Raw genomic sequence first — 12,737 nt, 5'->3', positions numbered from 1 at the left:
GGGTCAGAGGGTGGGGGAAGACTCTGGACAGACCTGGTAAACCCAAACGGGTAGTGCGGGTGAACTGGGAACGTCTGGAGGAGGCCCCTGTCCGACAGACTTTCAACTCACACCTCCGGCGGAGCTTTTCGTGCATCCCTGTGGAGGCTGGGGGCATTCAACCCAAGTGGACAATGTTCAAAGTTTCCATTGCTGAAGCTGCGGCGGGGAGCTGTGGTCTTAGGGTCTTAGGTGCCTCAAGGGGCGGCAACCCACGAACACCGTGGTGGACACCGGTGGTCAGGGAAGCCGTCCGACTGAAGAAGGAGTCTTTCTGGGATATGTTATCCCAGGGGACTCCGGAGGCAGTTGCAAGGTACCGAAGGGCCCGAAGGGCTGCAGCCTCTGCCGTGAAAGAGGCAAAGCAGCGGGTGTGGGAGAAGTTCGGAGAAGACATGGAGAAGGACTTTCGGTCGGCACCAAGGTGCTTCTGGAAAACCGTTCGCCACCTCAGGAGGGGTAAGCGGGGAACCATCCAAGCTGTGTAGAGTAAGGATGGGACGCTGCTGACCTCAACTGAGGAGGTAATAGGGCGGTGGAAGGAGCACTTTGAGGAACTCCTAAATCCGACTAATACGCCCTCTATGGTAGAGGCAGAGCTGGAGGATGATGGGGGATTGTCGTCAATTTCCCTGGTGGAAGTTGCTGAGGTAGTTAAACAACTCCACAGTGGCAAAGCCCCAGGGATTGATGAGATCCGTACAGAAATGCTTAAAGCTCTGGGTGTGGAGGGGTTGTCTTGGTTGACACGCCTCTTCAACATTGCGTGGAAGTCGGGGACGGTGCCTAAGGAGTGGCAGACCGGGGTGGTGGTTCCCCTTTTCAAAAAGGGGGACCAGAGGGTGTGTGCCAATTACAGGGGTATCACACTTCTCAGCCTCCCAGGTAAAGTCTACTCCAAGGTGCTGGAAAGGAGGGTTCAGTCGATAGTCGAACCTCAGGTTGAAGAGGAACAATGCGGATTCCGTCCTGGTCGTGGAACAACGGACCAGATCTTTACTCTCGCAAGGATCCTGGAGGGAGCCTGGGAGTATGCCCAACCGGTCTACATGTGCTTTGTGGATCTGGAGAAGGCGTATGACCGGGTCCCTGTGACACTGTGGGAGGTGCTGCGGGAGTACGGGGTGAGGGGGTCCCTTCTCAGGGCCATCCAATCTCTGTACGACCAAAGCGAGAGCTGTGTCCGGGTTCTCGGCAGTAAGTCGGACTCGTTTCAGGTGAGAGTTGGCCTCCGCCAGGGCTGCGCTTTGTCACCAATCCTGTTTGTAGTATTTATGGACAGGATATCGAGGCGTAGTCGGGGTGGAGAGGGGTTGCAGTTTGGTGAGCTGGGGATCTCATCGCTGCTTTTTGCAGATGATGTGGTCCTGATGGCATCGTCGGCCTGTGACCTTCAGCACTCACTGGATCGGTTCGCAGCCGAGTGTGAAGCGGCTGGGATGAGGATCGGCACCTCTAAATCTGAGGCCATGGTTCTCAGCAGGAAACCGATGGAGTGCCTTCTCCAGGTAGGGAATGAGTCTTTACCCCAAGTGAAGGAGTTCAAGTACCTCCCTTAGAGATAGGGTGAGAAGCTCAGTCATCCGTGAGGAGCTCGGAGTAGAGCCGCTGCTCCTTCGCGTAGAAAGGAGCCAGTTGAGGTGGTTCGGGCATCTGGTAAGGATGCCCCCTGGGCGCCTCCCTAGGGAGGTTTTCCAGGCACGTCCAGCTGGGAGGAGGCCTCGGGGAAGACCCAGGACTAGGTGGAGGGATTATATCTCCAACCTGGCCTGGGAACGCCTCGGGATCCCCCAGTCGGAGCTGGTTAATGTGGCTCGGGAAAGGGAAGTTTGGGGTCCCCTGCTGGAGCTGCTACCCCCGCGACCCGTTACCGGATAAGCGGAAGAAGATGGATTATTACTTTTACTAAGTAAAGGATTTGGATACTTCTTCCAACCAGGATAAATCTGAATAAGACAGTGGAAGCCTTTACTGTCCAAGATCTTTGGAGTAACACTGATAAAGCCTGTTGGTTTTGTTGTTGCTCTGCTTATGATGAACCCCATCATCAACAAACAAAGAAGCCAATCTTGCTTACTGAAGAAGCAGTCTTTCTTCTGTTTTGGTAAGTGAATGAGCAGTCTGTCACCTTCTCCTCTTTTACACCCATCCTGCATCCCCTCCTCCTCCTTTGTCCTCCTTCCTCAGCAGGGACATTCTTCAACACATACACCCACTTATGCACACGTGCACACATTTACCATTCTACCATGCAAATCAAGAAAGGTATCCCATCGCGCTCTAAATGGTTTCATTATTGTTTCTCATGATCATATTTCCAAGTGTCATCACTGTGAGACCTGTACCACAAAGCAAGTTCGACAGAGCCAGGCTTTCTTTGCGATAGCTGGCTACCAAATTCCCAAGTTACCATGGCGTGGCATTGAAGTTCTGTAGATTACAGTAACAGGAACACTGCATCTTATCAAGACCAAAGTTCCATCGCAAACCAGTTTGTTTAAAGCCCTATTTGCATGGAACTATTATTACCAGGGCACTTCATTTGATTTAGAAATTATCTATCTATCTATCTATCTATCTTATGACCTTTCTATTTACTGCTGCATTGTGGGCGTTTGAAATGTGACCATAACACATGACTGCAGTGAAAATTTTAACCATCTACTTAACAGGCACAGTTTTAAACATGTAGTTAACGTGAAACAGAACTTTAATTAGTTCTGTTTCATGTTAACTACATGTTTAAAACTTTAGGCAACAAAAAAAATAGGGTTAGTAAAACAGGGATTGGCTTAAAATGAGTCTTGTAAAAATACTAATAAGCGGACATAACGTGACGTCACGGACGTGATTGTGTCATGGACGTGATTGTGTCATGGACGTTTTCTGGGTGAGGACGGTCTGGTTTCAGCACACATGCTGTGAGAAGAGGGTGCTCCAACACATGGCATCCCAACCCCCTTGTGCTCCTCAAAGAGGTTGAGGGGGAAAGTTTAACAGCACCCAAGCAAGCATGTGACTTCATCAAAGTGAAATAATTTATTTTCTATTTAAATTCTACATACACTATATTCATATATATGTTATATCTACAGACATAAAAGAATGCTTGGTGTTGATGATTTGGAATGTGACCTCATCCTTTATAATGTGTTTTCTTTTCAATGGTTTTATGTACGCTAAGCTCTGGACGCAGCGACGGTGGCTCTGCTAAATAGTCTCAGGAAGGAACTTGTTTTGGTGAAACCTTTGCACCCCTCAAAAGAAAATGCTACATACAATATTAAATGAAGTTAACTGGTCACATAATACAGTAATGTGAGCAATTTAAATTAGCTGGATACATGGTTACATGTAATTTGCTCTTACCAGTGTATCAACGTGTGTACTTCGTCCATAGCAATCCCCAAAAATTGATCCCAAAACATCCCAGTTAGAAATGAAATGCCGTAAACATATTCTTTGTAAATCTTTACAATCATTCACCGAAAAAAAAAGCAGGCCTGCCTTGTTACACCATCCAAATTTTCTTCAAAACCAACATTTTCAGCATGCAGCTTACTAGCTAGAAGTTTGTTGTTGTTTAGGGGAAAGTATAGAGACTTTGTCACAGTGGAGTGTGACTTCAAACAAAAATCCTATAATTTCTACTGGGGAGTTGTGCTGACCCAAGAAAATATGCAGACAGACATTACAATTAAAACAACTTAATTTTTTCCACCACAGTGCGCCCCTAGATACCCCAAGGGAGGTAGGCACACAACATAGTCATCATCTCCACATATCCTCACCTGGACGGCAGGCAGGCACATCTCTGCTTCCCAGTCCCATTGTCCCCTGGTCTCACACCCCATCTTTGCTCTCCCTCCTAGTTTTTCCCTGTAGGTCTCTGTACACCTGTGGCCAGCTTTAATTACATTGGTCCCGTCTCCCAACCACACCATAGGTTGGTTCTCTGGCACACCTCCACCTCTCCCATGTCTATTAAAAGAGTTCAGCTGCAGGTAATTTAGGGATAATTATTCAAGTCAAAGGAAAAGCCATAAGGAGAATGCAATTAAAACCCTGCAAGATAAAAAAAAAATCAAAAAAACAAAACACAACACATAAAAGTGTGCATCAAACCACAGCAACAAGTCTGAAAGCAATAAAAGCACACGTCCACCATGTGATAATTACACCACATACATGGTCTTTTTTCCACCTCTTCTTCTATTTTACTTTATCCTGTGTGTGGTTTCATGTCCTACTGAAGCGCTGAAGAAGCTTGCAAAGATGTTGAGAAACTGCTTCAGTTCAACCAAGAACGAATGTGACAGAGGTCTAATCAATCAATGGAAACTTTGCTGCAGTGACAGAGCTGTTTATAAATCAGCAAGTTCCCATTCATCTTTCATCCTCCTCCTGATCTCACAGCAGCAAAAACGTTAGGGGACGTTTTTCTCGAGCCAACATTCCTCAGTACTGCGCTAAACTCTAAGCCTGCCCACTTTTTAGCGGTCCAACCAAATGCAAAGGATTTGATTTACCGCTCAAATATTCTGTTTAACTAAGAAATACGTCACAGTACACAAGCTAGAGAACCTCCTTCAGAAACAAGCTTCAACGTCTGTTTCACTGGGCCTTTATATTCTTCATTTATAAAGAACTGGATTACTTGTTTTGGTTTTGAAGTGTATTACACAGCCCTCCACCGAGTTACGAATTTACATTTGTAGCAAAACTTCAGATTATGAGATTGAATCAATGTATGATTTCTTTCTCTTTTTCAAAGAGTGATACTCCTACGTACTTAAGCTCAATTTTCATTTCCCTTCAGTACTACGTCCGTTTTTTGCGGTATAGTCTTGGGTTTTCTCCAGCCAAATTTTTGACGGTCCAATCAGCGAACAGAGGGAGTGGCTAGTTGAGTTCTAGTTCCATAATGGCGGCGGAGAAAGATGCGAGCGAAGCCATTTGGTCCGTTGTGGCAACGCTGCCAAATATCCAGAAGTTAAAGCCCGAGCAAGAACAATCTTTGCTGAGTTTTGTTGGTGGCCATGATGTTTTGGCCCTCCTCCCCACGGGGTTCGGGAAAAGTTTGATTTTCCAGCTCGCTCCTTTAGTGGTGAAGGAGTTGGCTAAGGCGAACGCTAGCGATGCTAAGCCGATGTCACGACCAAACGTTAGCGATTGGTTATGGCAGATCCAATAGTTTTAAACTTCAACAGAGTACCCGCCTTCAAGGAAGTTAACACTTGTCAATGGAGAGTGGCCAGACTCTCTGGACAAATGAAATGGACCAGAGTCTGGTAGGACCAGGCTACTCCGAAATCCTGGTTTTAATATTAAACAAACTGTTCCCGATAGTCAGAGGAGCGTGCAAGCATCTACGATAAGTTAAATATAAATTAACTGAACATTTATGCAACACGTACAATTCACATGTCAAGTCAGTGATGATTCTCTTTAAGCAAATACAAATGTCACAAACAACACTATCCCTCCATATTTCATTTAGACTGTGAATTTGTTGCTGAGTGACAAAATCCAGTCCACCAATAATGTTATATTAACAATATAATAATATTCTAAAATGATATATTCAAATTCAGGCCAGGCAGGAGCAGGAGATTGAAACAGAGGATGCGAGGAAGACTGAATCAAAACAAAACAAGAAAACAGATGCAGAGCTGAAGAATAGAGACTTTATATGTTTCAGCTGACAAACAGGCAGACGGAGAGAGGAGAGGTGAGAAAAATGGACAAAGCAGGGGGTAAAGGAGAGAGGCAGCTGGTGGGAGAGGCCAATCAGACACAGAGAGAGACTTATTACAGCCACAGACTAATTACAATGTATTCAGCAACACTAACAGGCACGCGTCTCGGCCACACCTGAGACCTGCCATTGGCCGAAAGGAGGGCTAATTTCAGCCAACGGGAGGTCTGCAGAGATCCATTAATGAATCACGATGCCCCTGGATTCAGACATGTGCACCTGCGCCAATTAACAGGTTACTAATTGGCCAGTACAAAGAAGGGTATAAAAAAAATGTCTGTTCGCCTCAACAGACTGATCCACAGGGAAGGGAAGTGTACTGTTACTGAGTGTTGTGTGTTGGTCAGTCAAAAAGTAACAAAAGATTAGTCCATCCATCCATCCATCTTCTTCCGCTTATCCGGTAACGCTCGGAATTTAGAAGGAAGCTATTGTTAAAGAAACAGCTATTTGCTTTCTTTCTGAGAGTTGGATGAGTCAGGCAGGCAGGAAAGACGCTGTACAGTTTAGTACTGTTTATATGGATACTGTTGTTCATCAAGAAAAAGTTACACCACGTATAGTCTAGATCAACAGAAGTACCAGGATAATTGCCTGCCATGCGCCGGATGTCCCTCACCTGGCTTCCCCTTTCTGTGTGTTGCTGTTCGCTTTGGGGAACAACAACAAGTTTTGAAAAAAATTGGGATAGTGCAAAAAGGCATTTATAATTTTAATCTGCTATTTCATCATTGAATTCACTTTCACTTGTTTTAGACGAGAAATTAACTGTGTAGGTGTCTGTTAGGGTAGATGTAGTAGAGTAGTCGTGAGCAGATATTGACACTCAGGATGAGTCAAAGAGGATGTTGAAATGATGGGCTTTTATTATTATTGTCCCAATTAAGGCCCACAGGCAAAACAAACAATTAACAAAACCAAAATTAAAAAAAAGAAAAAGAAAATACTTTCACCAAAAAATAAAATAAATTGACATGAGAGTCAAAAATTGATAAATGATACAAAGATACAGAGATACAGCTGTATATAAGTTGACTTTTCCAAACTAGTCACCAGAGCCTTCCACAGACTTACGTCCTCACCCCTCTAGCTCCTAGAACAACTGAAACTGCCAGTCTATAAAGACCATTGACATATATAAAATGGACCAACAGACCCCGCTGCTCTGGACGGAGACCAGTGAAGGCCGTTAGAAGCACTTTTCCGGTGACGGCTGAGCGTTACTGCGCAGCCTCCAACTGAGAGAGACGACATAAATGTGCTGTGAGTAACGTGTCTGAAAGTTGGAAGTCTTCTGGTAGCTGTGCCAAGAGAAATCTCAATCATTCCCAATCTAGCAGAGACGGAGAGCGTAGGTATATGTAAGGAGATAACATAGGCACAGGCTAATTATTGCTAACTAAAATGCTAGTTAACATTAGTAATTACAGTTGAACAGCTAATGGAAGTCCAAACTGCCTGCGAGCTTCTCCTGTACTATACGGTAATTCCTCTACTATGCGACAGTAAGTCTCGTGGTTATGACACAATTGTTAGCCTATTTTTACAAAAACATCTGCTACGGAGCCATAACGTGCGGTACAAGGTAATGGAGCCTTTTATACATTGTCGTGTTTCTTTAGAAATAGACAATGGACAAATAGAGTCTTTAAACGCTTCAGATGTAAAGTTATTCGCTGTCAAAGTGACGCCAAAATGAATGGCAGTCAATGGAATGCTAACGGGAGGTGATGGCTTATTAGCATCAAAATGGCGCCATAGGAGGTTCGCGGTCCGAGGAGAAGCTTACCCCCTTGATAAAGACCTGTAGCGCGCTGCTGGAATTGGAACATACCAACCAAAACTAACATACAGGGGTGGCTAAGGTGAGCAGACATTAAAAGCTACAAACAGCCAAAATTATTAGATCTATTAGGCTAGAAATTTACCGAAGACTATTTACATGACTCACAAAAACATTTAACTAAGCCACAAGATAACTTGACGGACAATAAAATAATTACTCCTAATTCTGGTCACTTCCTGTTACCCCGGATGTACTAACGTCATTTAAACTCCCCGATCGCGGCAAACTTTCCTTTATTAAGAATGAGGACATACGTCATGGTAGCTTGCTGTCACGTCACGATTTGGGAGGTGCCTGAGCCCGTCCACCATTTTGGCGTACCTACACTATCGGTTGCCAGGGGCAACAGTGTAAGAGCGCTGCATTTCAAAACACTGGACGAAATGGATGTGGAAACTGTGAACTGTGCTGTTCAATTTGTTTTGTTGAGATAGAGAAGGTGAATCATCGTCAGTCTGCTTGCAGTAGGAGAATATTCTGTCGGCAACTTTGCCCGCAACGTGCGAAGGTAGGTAACGTTACCGACACTGATAGGCTATAATGTAAGCAATAGCTAGTCGTTTTCTCGTATTTATCCCATGTCAGTAAATTAAAAACTCGTGGGAATTTATGTTTGTACTTTATAATTGTCATAACACTTACCGGTAAGGAGAATTGCATTAATTAATCTTAATTACATTAAGCTTACAGTAGTTAACAGTTTACATTAGCTTGTAGTTTACTGCATACATGTAACATTAGCTCATTGTCCAGTAGCTTCTAGCTTTCAAACAAATGCAGTGCAAAATATGATCAGCAACTACAACAAGGTAAACGCTACCAGCTAATGGAGGTTGCTACAGGCAGTATGATATGCAGTAAACTGCAAGTGAGAAAGGTTAAATAGTACTGTAAACACACAAGCTACAAGGCTACAACCAACATATGAAAAGTCATAACAACACCATTGATAAACACCCACTAACACAGTAAAGGTAGGTGTAATTGTGTTAAATGGTCAACAGTTGTCAGTTAAAACCATGATGAAGAAACTACACCACTACACAGTTACATGAAGTACCTTCATGTTACAGTATGCTCAAATATACTTGTGATACAATTCTAATCTTACCAGGACAGGTTGGATAACTACTGGCCTAACCTAAAGCTTTCTCCTTCTGTCTGCAGATAACTACTGGCCTAACATAAAGCTTTCTCCTTCTGTCTGCAGATAACTACTGGCCTAACCTAAAGGTTGGATAACCACTAGACTAACCTAATCTTACCAGGACAGGTTGGATAACTACTGGACTAACCTAAAGCTTTCTCCTTCTGTGTGCAGTCTTGAAGCAACCCCATCATCGGCAGCTGTGTCTGATCGTCCTTCATGTTGAATATACTTGTGTACAGTATATAGTAATGTTTGAATAAATGTTATAATAAAGATACACGTTTTCGTTAATGTCTTTTTAGAGCTTGTATACCTAATGAGTTATTAAAACAGGTAGCATCTGAATATAATTACTCAGAAGTTTCCTGTGTCCAGGTCACAATCTGATGGAAAAATAAACATTGAAAAACAGTTTATATTATATACACACCCAAAAACATAATGACACAGACAAACCAGTTAATTTAATGCATTTATTTTTTGTATGGCAATCTCTAATATAACAAATAATCTATTCAACATCTCTCTTTGGCCTCTGTCTCCCTGCTTGTCTTTTTCTTTCCCTCTCATCCTCATTTCTCCCTTCTAGTGCAGCCTCCGTTTGTTCCTTAGTCCCTGTTAAAAGACAGCAAACACAAGAAAAATATGTTTATAGTTATGAATGCTAATACGTAACGTTATGGAACGTTATACTTTTTACATGGGAAACTACTCATACATTTTAGCTTTCATTTAACGTTGCTAGTGAAGTTAACAAGGAGCAGCTTTACCTCCCATCCTGCAGCTACAACTGATAAACGCAAACATTTCTAAATCTCTGCTAACGTTACGCATATACAGTAACGGCTTATAAAAAGAGATGAAAATGCCACCGGACATTAAACTTTACAAACACTAAGCTAACAACCTAATGTAAAATGATTAGCATGGGTGTATTCACTTATGCTTAGCACTGTAGTTAGCTAGCAGGCTAGGCAACAACGTTAGGTGCACTTGGTGGCTTTAAAGAGCCGACAACACAAACGTATTTAAAGAGATTTTAAGAGAACTTACCCGAATGAAAATGCAGAGAACACACTCTCATCGACTGGGAGACGAGGTCGAAAGTAATGTCCTTTCTTCTAATTGCAGCCACTCAAGAAATCCGATGTCTCATTATCACATCGGACACATGCTCTCCTTCGTGCTTTTTCCATGTAGGGATACGAAAAAACTGTAACACAGGTTCCTACGCTTTCCACGAAAATCGTGTGTGGAACTGAAGCAGTTTTTTTTTTAGCAGTGTGTTCCAGGCATTCTAAAATAGTGAATTATCTCTAGTGAAAAATAAAACTGCAACGAAGACCTCTGCAACCAACACAAACAATTAACATGAGCAGTTCAAAGGGGATCTCTGGGGGCGGGGCGCTGTGCCGTGACGACATCTCCTCATTCTCAATCAACAAAAGAGAGCAGACACCGGTAAGCCAAAAAGACTACGTTATCCTGTTACCTTTTAAACTAAATAAACAGCAATGCAGTTAACAAAGACGTAAGTGTTGTGTGATTATTATAAATGGTTATGTTTGTGACAAACGGTATGGTTTTAAACAATAGAGTGATGTATTGACGGATATAGCTATAGCCTATAAATCACCGCAGTATTAGATGTTAAATTTGTGCACAAGAATGCTACGGGATTACTATGTGGAATTTGATGAAAGAATGGCTATGATTAACATATGAACCCAGTATGATAAGTAACAGAGCATATTGACAAACCTTCTGGCTCCATTTCGGTGCTGTAGTTAACGTTTTGTCCACCTATCAGCTGCAGCTGTCAAGGTTGCTTGGCGACAGGAGCGGCGCTTCATCGCAAACAGGAATTTTGGAGACCGCTCGGTTCAGTCGTCGTGGTTAATATTTAAAAATGGCATGTTAAACAACTTATTCGACTACCAAAACTGAAACAGGGACATACAAGGACATGCAGTGTCACTTACTAATCCTAACTAATAAATCTAAGTAAATAATATATATTTTGTATGCCTAAAAGCTGTTAGATGCTTCTTGCGTTCAGCACGACCTGGATGCTGCGAAACCGCCAGGTTTTGTCACACTGATTGCATCGGCTCAAAGAACGGACCAGGCTGCGCAAGAAGCATTACACAGCCATAATACATACTTCTAAAGTGTTAACACCAGTACACACGCAATACATGTAACCTCTGAATACTGAGGACAGAATAATTAACTACTAAAAATATTTTTCTGGCATCATCATAAGACATTTGAGAACGTAGGATGTGATCCATGCAGTCTCTGTTTTCCATAACTAGATGAATGGCAGCAACTACGCCGCTCTATACACCAGGTCTCCCTTCTGTAGGCACTGGTCATTCAGTTTTCAGTGTGGATACCTTTGTAATTACAGTAAAAGACAAACATGTAGTTAAGGCATGTTGGGTCACAATAAATAAAAAATAAAAAATATGAGCATGTGCATGAATGTACAGTATGCTTCAGTTGAGGACTTGCAGTATTATGTGAACAAACTCCTACATGTCAAATCTTATTCTAGACATTGTGTATTATACGCAAGAACACACTTTTTTTGTGATATGTACATTTTGGGAATAAACAGCATTTGAAAATAGATTGTAATGCGTGTGTGACTCATCTTAAAATAGACTAATGTGCTGACAGAAGGTCCTCATATTTAATAGCAGACACAACTTAGTCAACTCTATGAAAGACATCAACAGAGGTTAATAACTCCTGCAAAAGCATGCTTGTTACATACATTAACAGTCTAAAATAACGTATTTATGAGGGTTGGAGAAAAGATCTTACATAGTAACGCTCAAACATTGAGCCTGGTGCTTCATGCAGGACATTTGGCTGCAGGACCACTGAAGATCTATCAGAACACAGCCATTCCTGAAAAACATACAAAGGTACATTTATAAAAATGTACTGTGTAATTAGTGCATGAAAATGAATGTCTACCTGCTTGTCTGTGAAGAAACAGTTACATGTTGTGTACAAGTGTAAAATGCACAGGGTGACTTATGAAGATTGGACAATAATGCACAATAATTAGAGCTTGGTCCATTGTGTAAATACTTTTATCTGAAGTCGCTGGCAGGTTGAAAACGTGCCACAACAAACATACAAGTAACATTACAATATGTTAACCTGAACTATAGCATTTCATTGACAGCTGAAACGCTTAACAAACGTTGTTAGCTTAGCTTAACGTTATATAACAAGGTTTGATATGAAGCTAACGGTACCATTACATTAGCACTGATAACCCAACACCACCACATTAACAGGTGAAAACAGGTTAACGTTACCAGCCCCGGTGGGACCTTTATGCATACATAGACTCTTAACACATTTTAATAATCTATTTCTACAGTCTATGTTTGTATAGTAAAAGTTTTTAGTTAGCCTGCTACCTTGATTAGCAAGGTGCAACTGTAATTCTCTCTAACGAAAAAACAGGCTTAAAACTAAATGTAACATTACTTACCAGAAAACTATAAAGCCGACTCCTTGAGTGTGTAGCATGTAGTTCAACTGAACGCTGAAAATGCCATTTTTAGGAGACCAAAATGATGAATTAACTAGTGAAAACAGCGTAAGATGGTCAAACAAGAAAACGGACACAACCAGCCTCTGTCATGATTGACAGGTCGCGAACTGTCAATCACAAAGTAGCCACGCCCCAAAACATACCCTGCTTTATCTTCTATTTTAAAATCAATCAGACAGTAATTAAAAAAATGAACATCATTCTAACACTAAGCCGAGAGTAGAGCCAAGCATTCAGAACTGTTGGAAATCTGAACGTTTTTAGCGCACGGGGGTTGTGGCCACGTTAAACATGAAAATTGCATATTATAACATTGTAGATATGACAGAAAGTAGGAAAAAGCATAATATGTCCCCTTTAAACG

The 12,737-nt window shown here is 42.2% G+C and overlaps 1 long non-coding RNA gene across 1 annotated transcript; it reads left to right on the top strand.

Annotated features, from left to right (window-relative positions):
• The first annotated feature begins 7,883 nt into the window (after window positions 1-7,883).
• LOC116034867 lies at window positions 7,884-9,048 on the top strand. The gene is made up of 3 exons (XR_004101227.2): window positions 7,884-8,151; window positions 8,854-8,876; window positions 8,917-9,048. It is a non-coding gene; the product is annotated as an uncharacterized LOC116034867 (long non-coding RNA).
• Window positions 9,049-12,737: the final 3,689 nt, after the last annotated feature.

The sequence above is a fragment of the Sander lucioperca genome, chromosome 10 (assembly GCF_008315115.2).
Source record: "Sander lucioperca isolate FBNREF2018 chromosome 10, SLUC_FBN_1.2, whole genome shotgun sequence".
NCBI lineage: Eukaryota > Metazoa > Chordata > Actinopteri > Perciformes > Percidae > Sander > Sander lucioperca.
The sequence above is the reverse complement of the archived record's forward strand: the minus strand, read 5'-3'. Positions and strand labels throughout refer to the sequence as shown.